General features: G+C 46.2%; 1 protein-coding gene across 2 annotated transcripts in view; it reads right to left on the bottom strand.

Annotated features, from left to right (window-relative positions):
* Positions 1-17,696, bottom strand: part of YPEL2 (yippee like 2) — a 63,108-nt gene extending 45,412 nt beyond the window's left edge. The window contains exons 1-2 of one of the 2 annotated variants that reach the window (XM_079906126.1): positions 17,545-17,696; positions 2,151-2,224 (exon numbers count right to left, since the gene is read on the bottom strand). The gene's annotated coding sequence lies outside the window, so the exon portion shown is untranslated. The remainder of the gene's footprint in view (positions 1-2,150; positions 2,225-17,544) is intronic. The other variant, XM_079906125.1, reaches the window with a different exon arrangement.
* Positions 17,697-19,629: the final 1,933 nt, after the last annotated feature.

Raw genomic sequence — 19,629 nt, 5'->3', positions numbered from 1 at the left:
TAAAAAGAAGTCTGTTTTTAAAAAGGAAGTAAAACAGAAGTCAGTTTTTAGGAAGGAAGATGAAACAGATGTTTGTTTGGGTTTTTTTTATGGAAGAAATTAAGGGTATGGGGCTGTAGAACTCACCACATTTTAATTTTTGGACTCTGGTACCTGTTAATGGGGCCACAGGCTCCATGGGGCTTCATGAGTCCAACCCGCTGAACATACTGTGGAGTCTAAACTGATTTCCAACAATAATCAAATGAGTTCGCTTTTTTAAAGCCTCAGGGCACGTGTACAAATTAAACACCATTTTAAATGAAGTAATAATCCATCACAGTGGAAATTAAAGGAAGATTTGCTACCACCTCCAGCTGGCTCCCGCTGGGCAGCACGGAAAGCAAAGATGTGAACTATTATGATTAAAAACAAAGACCTTAGGTACACCACTCTGAGAGCCAAACGCATAGGGAGCACACAGCAAACCTGGCCGTCCCACCTCACAGACTGGCCTTTTCCACAAGGAGCCACAATTGCAGGTGGAACTCAAAACAGAACTTTCTGAGTGTCCCCAGGATGGACGGGTAGGAGGTATGAATTCCTCAGATAAGTCGGGAAGGAACTGGAAAAATGATGTGGGAACAAGATTGTACCGCCACACACAGAGCCACAGAAACCGAGAAGGCAGAACTTGCCAGGGGAAGTGACACCTCCAGCCACAGGACAGGACCACCCCTAGATGTGCCTCAGCGTTGCTGTTTTTGTGGGGTGTATTGGAGGAGGGTAGGTAAAGACTGTCTGGAAAAGAAGTGGGCTCTGGAATCAGAAGCCAGCTCTACTCCGTTCTAAATGAGTGACTTTGGCAAGTTATTCAACCACTCTGACCCTCAGCTTCCCCAATTCTAAGAAGACCAACATACACAGGGTCATGAGGATTAAATGAGACTGACGTAAGTACATACACAGTGCTGGCACACAAAACACACCAAAATTGTAGCTATTATTATTTTTAGTGGTTAATGAATTTTTAAAAATATATGTTGCTACTTAAAAAGAGAAGAAAAAGAAAAAGGAGGCCGAAGAGTTCAGAGACATACATAGTTTTCCTGCCACTTCCATTAGGACTCTCTAGCTTGTCTTCAAGCAAGGTAGATGGTACTACTGGGATGACGTTTCTCTAAACCTAGAATTCTCTTCTCAAGGTAAGACAAGGTGATGATGACCCTGGAGGAACCATAGGAGTATCCCCCTAAGAGGCGGTTTCCCCAGTGGCCATGCTCCCAAAGGCCCTAAAAGCACTGCCAGGAACACAGCATCTCTGATTCACACAGCCCTGGCAGGCCCCTGAGCCTCCTTTCCCCCTTAAATCCACCCTCTGCATTTCAGCCGGTGTTATGCATTTAAAAAGCAGATCTCACAAACAATAATGCTGGAGAGGGTGTGGAGAAAAGGGAAGCCTCATACACTGTTGGTGGGATGTAAATTGATACAGCCACTATGGAGAACAGTATGGAGGTTCCTTAAAAAACTAAAAATAGAACTACCATATGACCCAGTAATCCCACTACTGGGAATATACCCTGAGAAAACCATAATTCAAAAAGAGTCATGTACCACAATGTTCATTGCAGCTCTATTTACAATAGCCAGGACATGGAAGCAACCTAAGTGTCCATCAACAGATGAATGGATAAAGAAGATGTGGCACATATATACAATGGAATGTTACTCGGCCATAAAAAGAAATGAAATTGAGTTATTTGTAGTGAGGTGGATGCCCTAGAGTCTGTCATACAGAGTGAAGTAAGTCAGAAAGAGAAAAACAAATACTGTATGCTAACACATATATATGGAATCTAAAAAAAAAAGGAAAAATAATGGTTGTGAAGAACCTAGGGGCAGGACAGGAATAAAGACGCAGACTGCATAGCACAGGGAGATCAGCTTGGTGTTTTGTGACCACCTAGAGGGGTGGGATAGGGAGGGTGGGAGGGAGATGCAAGAGGGAGGAGTTAGGGGGATATATGTATATGTATGGCTGATTCACTTTGTTATAAAGCAGAAACTAACACACCATTGTAAAGCAATTATACTCCAATAAAAACGTTAAAAAGAAAGAAAGAAAGAACTAAAGGAGGAGGAAAAGAAAAAAAAAAAGCAGATCTCACCATGTCATCACTTTCATGTCCTTCAGAAAGGCAATACGGGACAGTGGGTAAGCAGATGGGTTCTGGATATTTAACTGAAGAAAACAAAAACACTAATTCAAAAAGATCTATGCACCTCTATGTTCATTGCAACACTATTTACAATAGCCAAGACATGGAAGCAATGTACGTGTCCATTGATAGATGAATAGGAATGCAGTGTATGTGTGTGTATATATATATATAAAATGGAATATTACTCAGCCATAGAAACAAATGAAATCTTGCCATCTGCAGCTACACGGTTGGACCTGGAGGGTATTGTGCAAAGTGAAATAAGTCAGAGAAAAACAAATACCATATGATTTCACTTACATGTCTAAAATACAAAGCAAATAAACCAACATAATAAAACAGAGTCGTAGATACAGAGAACAAACTGGTGGTTGCCAGAGAGGAGAGGAGTGGGGGGACAAATGAAATAGGTGAGGTACAAACTTCCAGCTATAAAATAAATGTCATGAGGATGAAATGTACACATAGGGAATATAGTCAACAATACCGTAATTACTTTGTATGGCGACAGATGATGACGGATGGTAACAGGTCTTATTGTGGTGATCATTTCATAATGTATAAACATATTGAATCACTATGTTGTACACAGAAAATGAATATCATATTGTACGTTAATTATAACTCAATTTTTTTAAAAAGACAGGTTCTGAAATCAGACTCCGAGGGTTTCAAATCTCAGTTCTATAATTTTCTAGCCGTGTGACCTTGAACAACTTACTTAACCTCTCTGGACCTTGCTCTTCTCATCAAAACCTAGGAACACTAATATTGACCTCATAAGGCTCTTGTGAGAATTAACTAAGCTAATACACATACAGTACTCAGCATATGCACCTGGCATGTAGTAAGCACCCAATAAATTCCAAGTGTGTATTATTGCTGACAACCATTGACATGCATGAATGGCGTCCATGAGAGACTCACCTCTCATACTCTGTATACTCCATCTTTTGAACTGATATTTAAGGGTCTATTGTGTGTCAGGAACAGTCTCCTAAGTGTTCAGATTTGCCAACCAAATTCTCTGTAGTTCCCCCGAATACACCACACCTGCATTTCACCCTTTCGTGGTTTTGTTGATGCCATTCCCTCCATCTGACATATCCTTCCCACCTTCTCACCAGGCCCTTACTTGTCCATTAAGACTCAGCTCAAATATCCCCTCAGCATTGGACTTATTGACCCATCCTCTGTGCTCACCTCCATCTTAACATTTACCCTGTTGAAACTGAAATTATTCTCTTCTGCCTCTGTATCCTCTGCTAGAGGTAAGTGCCAAGAGTAGGGACCACATTTTAGTTGTTTCTGTACCCCCTGAACTCGGCAGCACAGAGCACACAGTAGCGGCCACTGCTGGACTGAACTACCCCTTGGGCTGCTGACTAGACCAGTCTACTCATCCAGGTGGGTAGCACAAATGATTGAGGCTCCTCCCTTCCCCCTGCCAGTAACGAAGCAGGACGCAGAATGACTCTGGCCCCATGGAACCCTATTCTCCCCGATAGCGCCCCCTCAGATCCTGTGCTGAGACGCCCGTAACTACAGTTCTTCTAGGCAACAGAAGGTTTTTTAAGTCCTGGATGTTAATCAAAGGCCTGTCATTGGCATCCATGCCCATTTTTCACACTCACAGGGTCTAGGTTAAAATATACTATAGTAAATATTTATATATATAGATACACATACATACACACATATATATATCTGTTGAGGTAAAAGCTTAACCATTTCCCAGCTTTCTCCATCTCTTACTTATTGTAGGAACTCTTAGAAAGCCTGAAGAGGCTTTAAGGACAGGAGGGTAGGAGCATGACTGAGTAGTCTGTTCCAGGAGCAAAGAGAGAAGCCCTGATTGGAGGCAATAAATAGGTGGCAGTGGAAGGGGGATAGGTAAGCCATTTCTGGGACTGGAGACAGAAAAAAACAGAGACAGAATGGCTGTGGAAAGCCCCTATCCCAAGAGGGTAGTCCTCCTTCCCCATTCCTAATCTCATCAGAATCCTGGACTCAGACCAGGGAGCATAGAGACCCAGTTTCCCTGGGCTGCCACAAAGAGAAGTGGGTGGTGGTGTCGTCCACTGGTGAGGAGGACAGCATTAGAGACAGATGGACTTGGATTCTGTTTTGGTTCTTCTCACTAGCTGCATCACCACTGGGCAAGTTGCCTGAAAGGGAATAACAGTGCCTACTTCATCGAGGAGACAAAAGCGTCAAATGACATAAGGCAAGTGAAGCATTCAGCATAGCACCTGGCACATCATTAGTACTCAATAACCTTGATTAGCTGTGATCATCCTTACCAGGAAGGGAGAAAAAGCGTGGGAACTGTTCCTGTTCACAAGACCCAAATGAGCAGTGCTCCTGTCTGCCCGGTTGACTCATGGTGGCTAGAGGGTTAGGCCTAAATTAATCCACTTAAAGCTATACTGTGGTTTTAGTAGGTTTTGGTGGCTTAGCTGGGAATCTGAAATTATTGCAATATCATTCCAAACAATAGACCATTCCATCACCTACTTAGTGAAGTGGAAGTTACCTCTGCAGTCTGCACTGACTCTACTAATCCCAGGATGAGGCCACTACTGACAACTTTACTGAAACTCCGCTATCAAAACTGCCACGATCTGATGTGCAAGACGTACTGGGAAAGCAATGCTATCACTTCATAGTTAACAACTTTATAGCTCTGGACCCAGGTGGTACTTCAAATCCATCCAGCTGATAATAAAAACCAGTTTGGATAGTCAAGAAACCACTCTTGGGCTTCCCTGGTGACACAGTGGTTAAGAATCTGCCTGCCAGTGCAGGGGACATGGGTTTGAGCCGTGGTCCAGGAAGATCCCACATGCCGCGAAGCGACTAAGCCCGTGCGCCACAACTACTGAGCCTGCACTCTAGAGCCCGGGAAGCCACCGCAATGAGAAGCCCGCGCACCGCAACAAAGAGTAGCCCCCGCTGCCGCACCTAGCAGCAACAAAGACCCAACACAGCCAAAAATAAATTAAATTAAATTAAAAAAAAAAAAAGAGAGAAGCCCGCACACCACAACGAAGAGTAGCCCCAGCTCGCCACAACTAGAGAAAGCCCACGTGCAGCAACGAAGACCCAACACAGCCAAAAATCAATAAAAATAAATTAATTAATTAAAAAAAAAGAGAAACCACTCTCATAAACAAAACAAACCATTCATCTCTATGCTGGATACAGGGCCTAGTCTTGATTTCAGGAGCATTATCTGTCAGATGATAATCCTACATGATCTCTAGGGTTCCTTCAGCTCCTGAAGTCCTGATTTCATGTTGTAATGATGTCTCTGCCAGCTGAACCCTGCCCCAGAACTGAGTACCCATCCACCCACCTTTATTCTGTTAAGACCTTGATTTCAGCGAGGTCACAGGACCTGCCAGTCTCGCAGAGTCCACTTGGATATGGCTGGACGGTGCTTTGCAACATCTGTTAGCAAAGCAATATATTTATCACATGGTCCTTAGTTCAGCACTCTGGCTGCGAGGCCCCCATGTGAGGCTTACATCTGTTAGAACATGGCACAGAGAAGAGGCACTTCCCCTTGAACATTCTGAAACCTGCATGTAATTTACTAGTTATTACATAGAAGTAGCTGTTGCTAGCTGGCTATGAAGAGATCAGATATCACTTTGGGTTGTTTCTACAATTTCAACCAAAAATGATGTGTCCGAAGATTTATTACCAAGGACGCTTGGCTAAAGTTCATCAATGGCTTTCTTCTTTTTCTTATACAACTCCAAGGTCCAAAAAGGATTTAAGGTGGCTTACAAAAACATAAACAATACTATACTATTAAAATAGATTAAGAAATTACGATAGGAGGAATAAAAGAACAAAAGGAGGGTTAGGACACAGAAATGCATACTATTTAATTGCTTAATATTTACTGAATTTCAACTGCAAATTTGGCTTTGAGCTCCCCAGTAACCAAGGCAGGAAAGAAAATACCAGCAGTTATAAGGTTTATATTTCCTATGAAATAAAAGCATCTTGGTTGTTCAGGATACAGATTTTCTGAGAGACATTTATTTCCCCTGTGGGTGGTCACAGGAGACAATGAACAACCCAGCGGACAGAGCCCCAGCGCACATCAGCCCTCCCCACCATGGAACCCTCTTGCAAGACTTTCTTAGAGGCCCCTCCATGAACACGGCCAGCGTAATGAACACCAAAGAGCAATTCAGTAAAAGGGATTCTACATGGGGTCAAATCAGGGCAGCCCAAGGACGTGGCAGCCCAAGGACCCAGATCCTGATGGTCTGGCTGGATCCAGTGATATCAGCTCTCCAGAGGAATGGAAGAGCTACAGAGCCTTCTGGCAATGCTCCATGGATATCATTTATCACAACCAGGCTTTTGAGTAACAAAAATATGGGCAGCCTCCAACATGCCAAGTCCAAACACTAATACTTTTGAATGCTAACGCTATTTGGCCCTGGTGCTGCATTCAGCTCTCTCATGGGCTGTTTTTTCTCTGAAACTCTCCCTTATGGGCCTCATCTTGTCTCTCTGGGTTCTTCTGTGTCTCTGACTGAGCCCGAATCTCCCTGGCTGCTCTTCCACCATATGCCGAGGTGCTTCCCGCCCCCAGCTTTCTCACCCATACCCAAGTCTTCTAAACACCTCTGTCCCCTGCTCCTGAACCCTGGATTCCTTTCTAAAGGGGGCCTCTTTCTGGCTCCTAGGAAGGCACTTCAAACTCCCAAAGCCAGCACCGTCTTTTCCCTTCCCCCTGATCCTATCCCCTTCACTCCCCTTCTGTTCCTTCCTCCTGAAGGTCCAGCTACCCAAGCAGGAAACACCCTTTATTCTCTCTCTTCTATGTCACACTCCATCTGTCCCCTAGACAGTGGGTTGTGCCTCTCAATCCCCCCTCCCGTTGCCATCCCCAGTCACAGCCAGCACATTGTGTGAGCCCCGTCCCCTCTCATCCTGAACCTCCTAAACTGGTCTCCCTGACTCAGCTCTTACCTCTCCAGCCCATTCTAGAATTCTATGTATACAGCACAATCTGATCACATCTCTCTCATGTTTCAAAGCCTCCAGTGGTTTCCTAGCAGCCTACAGGACAAGGTCCAACCCCTTAGGTGGCACCGAGAACCTGGGCCCAATTCTCCTTATCTTCTCATCACCTTCCCACCCCACTCCAAACCTGCTTCCCCAGCTGACCAAGCTCGTTCACCACCTTTTCTCAAGTTATTTCAGCCTCCTGCAAAGCCTTAACCTGTCTTCTCTGCCTGGGAAATGCCTGCTCATCCCTTAATATCCAGCTCAAATAAGACCCTAAGCAGACCTGGGGACCCCCTTCTTCCAGCATGAAAAAAACTATTCTCTGGAATGGCACTTTAACACACCACCGTTGTGTGTCTCCCAGACTGGAAAATTCCTGCAGTCAGAAGTCCAGTCTCTACCCGCCTTGGTTCCCCAGGACTCCTAGTATCCAGCACATTGGAGATTCTTGATAAATGTTAACTAACTGAGTAAACTGAATGACCATCACTGGCACCGTGCTGCCCTGTAAAGCTGATATTTTTTAGTCTCCTTGCTTTGCCACTATCCAGTACAATTTAAAATACTGAATTCTGAGCATTACATGGGACTCACACGCCATTAATGCTCCACAAAGTTTGGAAACTAGCAAACTCTTATGATGTAAACTTACTTGGGCTGCAAGTCGTGAGTCCTGAGGCTGCAACTCAGGACTGTGGAGCCATATCTCTGATGGGCCACACCACAAGAACCTCTGATGGTTTTACCCAGCTGCTGTCTGACGGCAGAAATATTTCCCATGCTGTCTCACCTGGCCCTTCCCACCATTTCTGTGTGTCACCTAGGGCAGCTTCCCGAGGGACCCTCCCCAGGCTGGCAGCGGCTTCTGGACCCCTAGAGAAACCCTTCCAGGTTGATCCCCACAACCCCCCCACGGCAGTCTGAGCTGCTGTTCTAGGCAAGACTGAGCCAGGGAAAACGCAGTGGTAGACTTGGTGCAGGCTAAGAGGGAAGGGGTCCCTCCGTCCTGCCTCTGCTCCATATTTCAGAGAAACCAGATCCACCCTTTTCTGCAGCTCCCAGAGACTGCCGCCCTCGGCATCAGTCCTGCACTTTGTATTTGGCCATGGTCAGAGATGATAATCCTGGTCAACACAAAGCGAATACTTTCTTCCCATGATCTGGGACCCAAAGAGAGATTGGGTCCACTCCTCTGTCCCCAGACAAGGCTACACTTGAACTGTAATGTAAAAACAGACATTTAGAAGATCTATCAAGAAAACAACGTCTTGAAAAGCAGAGTAAGAGATGGCCAGTCTTCAGGCTACTTCACCAGGGAACCCTCCCTTTAGCCTCCTCCAACACCCACTAAGTCAGGCCCCCAATTCCAGAGGCATAGCACTTTTCACAGTTGTAGTTTTATTGAGATGATTATTTGATTGTCATCTGTGTCCCACACACTCAAATATCCAATATTATTTACTGACTAAATGAATGTCTTTTGGAATATGGGCACTGTGTGACCTTGATTTCTCTTTAACTGCTGCTCCCCGAGGGCACAGCTGGGGCCTCAATTAATTACAAACCATCCATCCCAAATCTGCCAATACAATTCTATTGTTCAGCTGTCAGCATGCCTTTGGCTTTCTCACTTTAATCTCCCATTTCAAATAAATCCAAAACTCTAGACTCTCACATCTGTGGCTGGGCTCCCTGCCTTTCCACGACTGGAATTTGGAAATTGAACTTAAAACTCAAGAGAAAAAAAGGGCAGGGGCAGAGGCACTCTCAAAAGGATGCCTGTTGTATGTCCAAAGTCCCAGCCATCACCAACCCAAAGATGGATGCATTTTGTTCTAAGAATTAAACTGTCATCTAGCGTTGCCATTTATTGAAGCAGCGGAAAAGGAATAGGGTGGGGAAGACAGACTGATTCTAGAGCAAATTTCTGGATTTCTCCTATTATGGGAATGGGAGATAGATTTTAATAAGAAAGACAGCTTCTTTTCCTCTCAGGCCTGGCACACTAAGGGGAGCCATGCACATTGCCAGTGCAGCTTTTTCATATAATTTAGAAACCTCCACAAAGCTAGTAGTTTATGGGTCAATCTTCCCGCTAGACTGTGTGCTGTTCCTGACCACATCCAGAGATCATGTCTGGTTAATCACCCATCATAGCTAGCCCAAAGCCCCACGGGCACCAAGAGCTCAGAAAGTGTTGGTTGAAGGAGGGTGGGAAAGGAGGGGAGGAGATAGGGAGAGTCATCTGAGGCCCTTCAGCAACTGTCAGTAAGCCTCCAGGACTCTACAATTTATTAATTTCGTACTATGGGCCCATAAGGGGCCAAGTACTTGATATGCATTATCTCAGTCCTCACAACAACCCAGAGAGGCAGGCATTATGATGATTACTCCTATTTGAAAGATGAGGAAAAAGCTCAAGAGAAGTTAAGCAATTTGCCCAAGGTCACTCTACTAGAAAGTACAGTAACTGGGATCCTGGGAACAGCCCCCTCAACCTCCACCCCCCAGGGGATCCTTCAACCGAGACATGACAGAGGGGGGTCTGAAGATGTGCATCCTTGGTACTTGAGCCCTCTAAAACAAGCAGACTATCTCCCAGAGGGAGAGTCTAAGTCAATTAATTACAATGCAAAACAAAGATGTCAAGTTCTCTTAAAACATCTTCAGGCTGTCAGGGTTGGCTCAATGCATCAACTTTTAATTGCAGAAACCTGAGAAAACAAATAAGGGAAGGGAATAACCTGAACCAGAAGGTGGGACAACAGATTAGGCACAAGAAAAAGCTAGTTTTCAGTTCTTATCATCTCTTCATGATAATGGGATATTTAGCTTTAAGGCTGCAGGCATGTGCGGGATACTTCTTCCCTCCAATCCTAAATAAAACAAATTAAGAATCATGTAAGCAAAACTAACCAAAAGCCCTATCTAATTTATATTTACATAATACACATGTTTATACCATTAGCACAGCAAATGCTGAAAGAGAATTCATTTCTACTTTATGGTCCATTTGGTGGTGGGTCACCTTAGGTAGGGACCCCCAACAGACAAAGACCAAAATGGTGATAAAAGAAGAGATAAAGGGAAAACAAACATAATGGATGACACACAGGAACATACAAACAAAAGAAGAAAAGGAAGAGGCAAAAATAGAAACTAAGGGAAAGGAGGCCAAAGGTTAAGGATGTTTAGTAGTTGGTATCTGCCAGGGAGAGCAACTACCTTAGTGATTTCCAGACCTCAGACATGTGTGGGGTGGTCTGCATTAGGAAAACCTGGGAAATTGGGGTGGGGGGGAAGTGTAGGTATTAAATTCTGATTTTATAGCCTTTTGGCTGGGCCAGGAATTCTTAAGGCAACCAGGTTTGAGAATCCCTAGGGATAGTCTCACTTTTTATTTTTGCAGTACGCAGGCCTCTCACTGCTGTGGCCTCTCCCATTGCAGAGCACAGGCTCCGGACGCCCAGGCTCAGCAGCCATGGCTCATGCGCCCAGCTGCTCCGCGGCATGTGGGATCCTCCCGGACCGGGGCATGAACCCACGTCCCCTGCATCGGCAGGCGGACTCTCAACCACTGCGCCACCAGGGAAGCCCTAGTCTCACTTTTGAGGATGCCTATTATCCATATCAGCTAGCCTTCATCCTCCAGAGTTCTACTGCAAATGTAAGTCACGGTCCACATCTATGGAGCTCCTCTAAACTGTAGCAATGGTAGCCCAAGCAATATCTCCTTCCTGCATCTCATATGCCTCCTGAGCATTCCTCATACATTACCTGTCATGTCATTACCTCGGTGCCTTTGCACACACTGTTTCCCCTGGCGTGTTTCTGCATGTTTAAATCCTCTTCATTCTTCCCAGCCACATCTCCAAAATGCCTACCCTTCTTTCTGTATCTCTGTAATGAACTTAAACTCTTTCTACCTTGTACTCTGGTTATTGACATAGATGTCTTAATCACTCCTATTTGAGGATATGCTCTTAGGGGCAGGGGCCATATTATGACTTACCTTTTTCTCCCAAAGGTCTAATTATCTGTTGAATGATGAATACCCAGGAAAATAAAACAAAACAAAAATAAAACAAAATAAAAGATTGAGTTTCAGCCCCAGGCCAGAGGTTCCTCTTCTCTATCTCAAAATAGGAATCAAAATTTTCCTCAGGCAGGATATGTTGCAAGCCTATGCTCTCTTGTCCCAGGTACTCCCACCCAGAACACCATGGGAAAACAAAACAAATCATTAGGCAGGTCAATATTTCCTATAACTAAATTTCATATCAGATAGAATAAAACCACTTTCTTCTGCCCAACCAAACTCAACCACTGTTCACACCCAGCAGATCCTGTTTGAGCCTCAGTGGCATCCATATGCCATCTGGATATCAAGCCTTCCTTTCATGGCAAGAAATAGCCGAGGGAACTCCAGACACTAGAGGCTAATTTCATTCTGAGCAGGCAAGCTAATTTCACATAAAACCCACTAAGTCTGGACATACTACATTCTCAAGACCATGGGGGAGGGCTGACTGCCCTGCAACTCAGGAGACAGGAGAGCTCAGTGCTGCTGACCCAGCCAGGAAACAGGAATCAGAGTGGCAGTGCCACACCTCATTGGCAGATGTTGCTTTGTCCCATCACAGAGGGAAGGAAGGCTTTGCCTAGTATTGAGACATTATGGGTAATTTAGAGTTTAAGTCAGAAGTTGGTACTTTTCCAGAATGTACAGGAGTAGTAAGAGCCTTGGACCTGAGAAATAAAAGATATGATTTACAGTCTGTGCTTTGCCCAAATTAGTTCTGTCCTAAGCAAGTCCTTTTTGCCTGTTTGGGCCTCAATGTTTATATCTCTAAAATGTAACACCTAAAATGGATTTTAATACCCAATCCAGCATATATCTAATCAATAGAGTTATAAACCATTAACTTGAAAGCAAAGAAAATAAAATTATAGGGTTAACACTGGAAAAAATTGGGATGCAGGGCCCGACAGTTACTAAAGTCAAGCCACAAATTTGTTTCTCTGCTTCCTGGCAGCCAAAGCAAAAAAGAGAAACATGATCAGTTATATCCAATTGTCCACAAAGAAAAATCATGCCAGTTCCTTGGGAGAGGCAAAGCTTTTCCTAGCACTGGGTTCTGAAAGCAATTTCTCTGATTAACTTAACAGAGACATTAAGTGAAGTTGTAGCTTAAGTCTTCAACAATATAAATTCTTATAAGAAATGTAGTAGCAAGTTATATAAAGCTATTTTGGACAGCGTCCCTCCATAAAGCAAAGGGCAGGACACCCAAGTTCATCTCAGTGAAAACAATTCTGGAGGGGCTGAGGTAACATGGCCCAAGTATGCAGCTTTCAGTTGGCCCGGCTTAATTCAAGGATAAAACTTAAGACCAGGTAGACAACATATTCTTCCAAACACTTCTATAAATATTACTTCTTCCACATGGATGTTTATTAAGAGTTGGGTAGCAGTGTGCAATTAGATGACTTCTAAATTCCATTCCAGTTCTGATAAATCTAAGTGACATTTTTGGTCTTCATTTACTTACACTAATTTAAAATTTGGGAGTTTTCCCCCTCTTACTGCCCACTCCCAAATCAATGGATAGGGAATTCCTGCCAGTGAGAGAGGGAATCTAACTATTAATATTAGTCTTGTTATTAATAGCTAATACCAAGCGCTTATGTGCCAGGCTCTGTGTCTGGGTTCCCGTGCATTCTCTCATTGAATCTTCCCATCAATCCTGTATGATAGTAACTATTATTAGTCCCATTTTACAAATAAGGAACAGAGATGTAGAGAATTTTAGCAAATTGTCCTAGGTCACAGAGCTAATTATTCAGATCTTTCTGGTTCCAAAGCCAAGGCTCTTAGCTCTACTTATAGTGCCTAGTATTAATGAAATGTGACTACTGATAGAAATGCTTGTTTGTCAGAAGAACAGTGAAGCCTAGAATAAGGCTTGTAGGGGAGGCAAGAGTTATTAACAACAACAAAATAACAATGGAGCTTTTAGAGACTTTGGCAACCCATAAAAAAAATAAAAGGATGAAAAATATTGTGAAAAGCAGAAATCTCAAAAGAAAGTAATTCCAAGGGAACAGGAATTCCGAGGAAAAGAGAGAAAACTTCTTTTCCTCCTCTTCTCTTGAAAATAAGTATTATTTCTTACTCTTAAAGACTCTAAACCTTGGCTCTCTTGGTCATTCATTCATTCCACCAACAATTAGATATTTATCCTGTGCTACTCCCTGCTAGGCACTGTCAGCAGTGAGCAAGACAGAGGGGCTTCCAATCCAGCCATCAAGTAGACAATGCATTTCCAGATGGTATTAAAGTGCTTTGGAAAAAAAAAAAAATTAAGGGGATTAAGAAGGGCTGAGGGGCAGGGATGGAGGACTGTTCTAGATAACAGGTCAGGGAGGGGCTCTCTGAGACCCAAGTGTAGGAAGCCAATCATGCAAAAATTTGGAGACCAGTGACTACCAGTAGAAAGGCCCAAGGACAAAAACAAACCTTACTTGTTTTAGAAATCTCAGGAAGGCTAGTGCAGTTGGAGCTGGACTGAAGCAGAATGGACCAGGTGAGGGCTGGTAGGAGCTGGGGGGCGGGGGGGGGGTGGGGGTGGGTGGGGGTGGGGGGGGTGGGTGGAGAAGTTGGGATGGGACAGGGGAGAGGTCTGCAATGCCTACAGGGAAAGGGGGTGGATTATTTCTGAAGGGCAATGTGAAAGTTGTAAACATGGGAGTGGCATAATCCTATTTACTTTATAAACCTCCAGTGCTGTATTTACAGCTCCCAGGGAAATTCAGGTAGGTGCAGTATCACCTTTTGTTAGGGATAATATCACTAAACTCTTAACAGAATCCCTTTAGCCTGTAGGCCCTGGCTTTCCATCATTGGATGCTAAAATTCAAAAGGACACTTCCTTTTCCAGAGCTTTATACCCCCTCATCATGCTAAGGGAATGCAACTGTCAGAGCAACTAGTGGTTTGGTTGACAGACCCTAGGGAAATGCCAAGATAATTTACAAAGAAAATTGATCCAGACCTCAATTTGAATCCCACCTGCTTTTCCTATCCTAGGATATGCCATCCTTTTGTTGTTTCCTTTTTTTCCATAGGCTCAAAACTAAACGTTAATGTGAGCTGCTTGACCAAACTGAACATTATTAAAGTTAATTTCAACAATCCTACAGTTAGTGTTCCCATATAAGGCATACCCTTGGCAGGAAGGACCACAGTTGAATTTGAATTTGGATAATTTAGAGTTCTCTTTGAAGCTAAATTGTAGCTTTGATAAATTCAAGGAAATTTCTTTTACCAACATGTTTGGACACAATAAGAGGGAAACATACAACATGTGGAAGCATCAGGTGTGTGTATGTTTATGCTTGAAAGTAGAGACAGAGGTAACAGCATCAGAAACCAGAATACTAACAAGATCCACCTGCACACAGGAGCTGAGCTGTTACACAGGAAAGAACCAGGGCTGAGGCAGGCAAGGGGTTGGGGAAACTTGCACCTCTTCTTATTAACTGTTGACAGACAAGCCCCTGGCTCCCCTCCCCATGCCTAACAAAAATAAAATCACCAGTCTGCCCTTCTCCTAGATTACACAGCCTGGAATACACAGATATTAAAATCAACCTTTTCTGCTGCCCAAACTGTTCATGTCCCAGGCGCAATGACTGTGTCATTGACTCAAAACCATTAAAGTCATTAAAATAGTGAAAATTCACATAAATCTGTGAATAATACAGGAGGCTCAACAGCACTACTCATGACCCCAACCCCACACACCTAGAAACATCCAGTGGTACCGAACCATGAACAGCAGCCCTCAAGTGGGCTGGAGTGCAGGGATGTGGGGAGGGAAGGGGGGCTATCTCTTAGGGCCAATGCCTCATGACAGCTGAAATCAAACAACACTATACCCTTAGACTAGCCTGGGCTAGTGTGACAGATGAGGGATCCTGGGTTTGCACAGAGTATGGCTCACATATCTGACTAAGGCTTTGCATTCTTCTTATCTAAGTTAATGCCTTTCATTGTACATTGCCCCCAATTCCCACTAGTTCAGGGTTTCTTATCAACCACCTGTCTACACAACCTCATGGCCCATTTATTAAAAATGTGCCCCACTGAGAATAAACATCTCCAGACTGGACTTACATACTGCATTTGTAAACACTACCTGGGTCATCTTTATGCAGATTTAAGTTTGAGGACCTCTGCTCTACAGCAATGTTTCTTAAACTGTGGGCCGTGACCCGTTTGGTCAAGAAACCAAATAAATGAGTCATGACCAGCAGTTGATTTTTTTTTTTTAAGTAAGTAGGAAAAAATTATAAATAGAACACACTGCAGGTAGTCAGGGCAATTATTGTTTCTGGGAACTTATGCACTTGTGGACCTCTGTGCAGGGATGTAAAATGTATTCCTCACTGTGGATCCCAATCAGAGTTTGAAAACCACTATCCTAGAGGGAAAAAGGAAAACAATATTCTTGCACATGCGTTTATTTTCATTTTCCACCCCTAATTCCAAGCTTCTGGAGTTTAGTTCAAGCACAAGATATCAAGACAGAAAGGCTGTTATCAAATCCTAAACTGATAAGGCAAAGCCAAACTAAGGAGGGGGATGAGCCCAAGGCCCACACTCTGCTCCTGCCTGAGACCCTTATCATGGAGCTGGGGATAAGGAAAGGTGCCAAAGAGAAATTTGCACAACTCTCCTCAGGCTGGACCTGTTCCTTGGTAAAGAACCTGTAGCCACTCACTGTCACAGTTTAGAGGAATTAAAATGTTCCCCATGGGGGGGAATGGGGGGTCAGAGGAGGCTCAGTCTCAGTATAAGGGATAGACAGAAGTCAGGTTCAACCCATCTTTGCAGTCCTGTGGCAGTGACGAGGTCAAAGGAAAGTCAGGAAAGGGTGAATGGTCAAGTCTCACCCCAGCACCAGCGACATGAGTTGCCTTGGACAAGTCGCGTAACCTCTCAGTCCCCTAGGTTCCATGCATGGCTAATGTTCTGGGAGCAAGTGGGGCACACGCAATCAGACAGCTTCCCTTCTTGCCCAATGCTCTAGGACAGGGAGTCCCATCTTGCACATCTTGCCTGACCAGAAGAGAGGAACATGGGAGGAAGGGCAAGGGGGAAAAGATGGTAGCTAGCTGTGTTGTTAGCTTTCAGACTCACCAGAAGCAAGGACTTACTGAAAAGAGCCTCAAGACCCCAGGAGAGCAAACTGACAAGGAGGCCAGAGAGCAAAAAACCCAGCGAAGCCCAGGAGCATTTTCCCGTGCCATTCACAGCCGCGGGACTGGGGGAGGGTCAGCTACATAACAGAAATAAACGGAGGACACTCACTCACTTGGCTTTGTAAGCTCTCGTAAGCTGAGAGTGAAGTCAGAGGTGGCAGTCTCCTGGGCTGGGTCCAAAAGAACAGGTGGTTCCCCCCACCCGCCAACTAGAGAAAAGCCACCACTTGGGTAAAGACATCCAGAGGAAGTCAGCGGCCGAGGGTGAACTGGAAGCAGTGAGAGATCGGCGCTGCCCCTCAGCGCAAGTTCCCGAAAGGTACTCGCTGGAGAGGCCCCTTAATTCCGTCGGGCAGGAGTGAACTCGCGCCCACCCCTTTGGCAAGGGCACTGGGGAGGCGCCGGGAAGCGGCCAGGCAGGAACTCGGCTGCGGTTACCTCGGCCCAGGGCCGGCCAAGCGCTCCTCGGAGTCTTGAGGGCAGCCAGTCCCCCAAAGGCGGGGGCACCGAGGGCGGCGCCCCCGGACCCAGTGTCTCCAGCGGACACCCAGCGACACCGGGGACCGAAAACGCCCGAAGCTCCCACCCTGCCCCCCACAGACTCCGAACCCGCGGGAACTATGCTCAGGAAGAAGCAGCGACCAGGTCTCCAGGTCACCCCCCTACCGCCCCGCCAAACCGCGCGCGCCCTACTAGCCCCGCTCCTCGCACAGGTCCCGGGCCCCCGACCTGGGAACCCATGCCTTCTCGGCTCCTACCGCGGGCCGCCGCCAAGGCCCCGGCAGTGTTTGTAAACAAACCGGTCACGTGGCCCCGGCGGCCCGCTCCCCGCCCCCTGTGCCCGCGGCCCCCAGGGTGACCCCCCCCACCGGACCCCGCCTCGGCCGCGCTGGGCAGAGGGTGCCGCGCGCTCCGGGGGAGCCGGGCCGCAGGGACCACGGGACCTGCGCCCAGTGATGGGGGGTCGGGCGCCCGCGCTGACAGCGCGCCCCACGCCCACGCACGCCCGGCTCGCGCAGTGCTCGCGTCTGCTTACCGGGCAGCAGACAGCCCGGTCCGGCCAGCTCTGAGCTTGGCTCCGCGGGGGTGCGCAGCAGCAAAGGACCGCCCGGCCGGATCCCGGGCTCTGGGCGCGCTCTTAAAGCCACAGTCTCCGCCACTGCCGCCGCCGCCACTCCGCATCCCTCCGGGTCGGGGCCGGGGGCTGCCTGGTGACGGACGCGCCCCCGCGCCTATCCCCTCGGCTCAGCACATAGCAACACGCCGCGGGTTGGCTGGGCCCGGCCGCAGCCCATCCGTCTTGAGCCAATCAGCGAAGGACGGAACTCCGCCCCCTGCTTCCCCTACCTCCCACCCCCCACCTCTCGGCCCTGGCAGGGCTTGGGTGAGGGGAGTGTGGCGAGTGCCCGGCCAGGCCCTATGAGGCTCAGCCAGCGGAGCCTGGCCAAGCAGGGCAACTGGCCGGAGGAAGAGGGAGAAAGGGTGATGAGGATGGGTAGGCTCTCGGCGCTCGGGAGGAGGCCGTCTATTTGGGTTTGGAGTTTGTCCCCGCTTCAAGGCTGGGATTTCCAGAACCCGGGGTAGGGAGAGGGGAAGCTTTATAGTGCTTCTTCTACTCTCTAACTCCCTCCTCCCACCTTAGGTATCCCTAACTCAGAGGCTAAGTTACCTGAGGAAGCTCTTGGGAACCGGGGCAGTTGAATTAAATAAGACAGTGCCAGCCCGACGGGGCCCAGCCAGGACCTACTCAGAAGCAAGGCATTTCCCCTTTTCTCTCTGCTCTCTCAAATTTGGCGAATTAAAAGTAGGAACGAGGCATTACAGGAATTGGAAGGTACCTAGCCCCCAACTGCTGCTGATTTTCCAAGGCTTTTTAAGAGAAATGGTACGCCCCGGAGAGTAGGATGGTCAGTGATCATAGGGGAGGCGCCCACGTTCTGGGTCAGTGGAGTGGTGCTTTTCAAGGAAGAGAAGGTTAAAAAAATAAGCCCAGGGCAGTCAGGAAATCTAGGGAGGCACCAGGTGGGTGGAGTGGGGCAGTCTCCCAGCAAGAAAACAGGTCAGTTTGAGAAAGAATGCTGCCAGGGATCAGGGGCAGAGAGCAACCCAGCCTTTTCAGTTGGCCACTGTTAGTTCTGCAGTTCCTCAGAGAGCAGTAGGAAATGCGATGTTTTATTGAGCTGCTGTCAGAATGCGAGATGCTTCTGGGGGTGCTGCTGACTTCAGCCCTCTTCCCCACTGGTTTGCACATAAATGGAGAATGGTACGGGGTAGATCCCCAGGTGGCTCAAACTTCACCGCAACGCCACCTGGCAGTCTTTAAAATATATTTGATTCAGGGACTTCCCAGACGGTCCAGGGGTTAAGACTGCGCTCCTAGTGCAGGGGGCATGGGTTTGATCCCTAGTCGGAGATAGATAAATAGATAGATATTTGATTCAGTTAATATATTTTGCATTCAAATTGTATTCAGTTAATATACCTTGCATGGTTGGATGTGAATCCAGTCCTAATGTTAATAAAACGATAGTAAAAGCAACAAAAAATACCTCAAAAAATCGGTATCATACACATGTATCAGTCTCAGTGTAAGCAGTTTCAGTGTAAGCAAGAACACCTTGTCACTGTTCACAGTTGACAAAGTTGGAAAGTTTAAAACAGATTTTTTTAAAATGCTTTTCAGGTGAGAAAGAATCATGAACAAGAAACGTTTAATACTTAATCTCTGAAGAGGTGGTGGATTCTTTAGAGTTTGATTTCTGCGCTCATCTGCCTCTTGGGCAAATTTCTTTGTCTCTCAAGGCCTTGGTTTCCACAGTTTAAAACAAAGAAAATTGAAATAGGATGATCTCTAAAGTCCCTTACCTCTCCAAAATCAGGGCCAGAAAGTCAAACTCGTTACAATGTTTCAGCAATATTCTCCTAGTGAATATTCATGTTGCCAGATCACCACTCCCCAACAGTAGATGTTGCATTAGTTTAACACCCTAGGATATTGGTATGTTATGTAACAAGATTGGTGGCTACCGTTTTCTGTTTAAATAAAAGATAATGTGAGCTAAGGAGGACAAGCCTGGTGGGGTGGTTCAACAGGGAGATGTGAGGACCCCTGCAGGCCTGC

The sequence above is a fragment of the Stenella coeruleoalba genome (assembly GCF_951394435.1).
Source record: "Stenella coeruleoalba genome assembly, chromosome: 19".
Classification (NCBI taxonomy): domain Eukaryota; kingdom Metazoa; phylum Chordata; class Mammalia; order Artiodactyla; family Delphinidae; genus Stenella; species Stenella coeruleoalba.
This window is presented reverse-complemented; position numbering and strand designations above follow the sequence as displayed.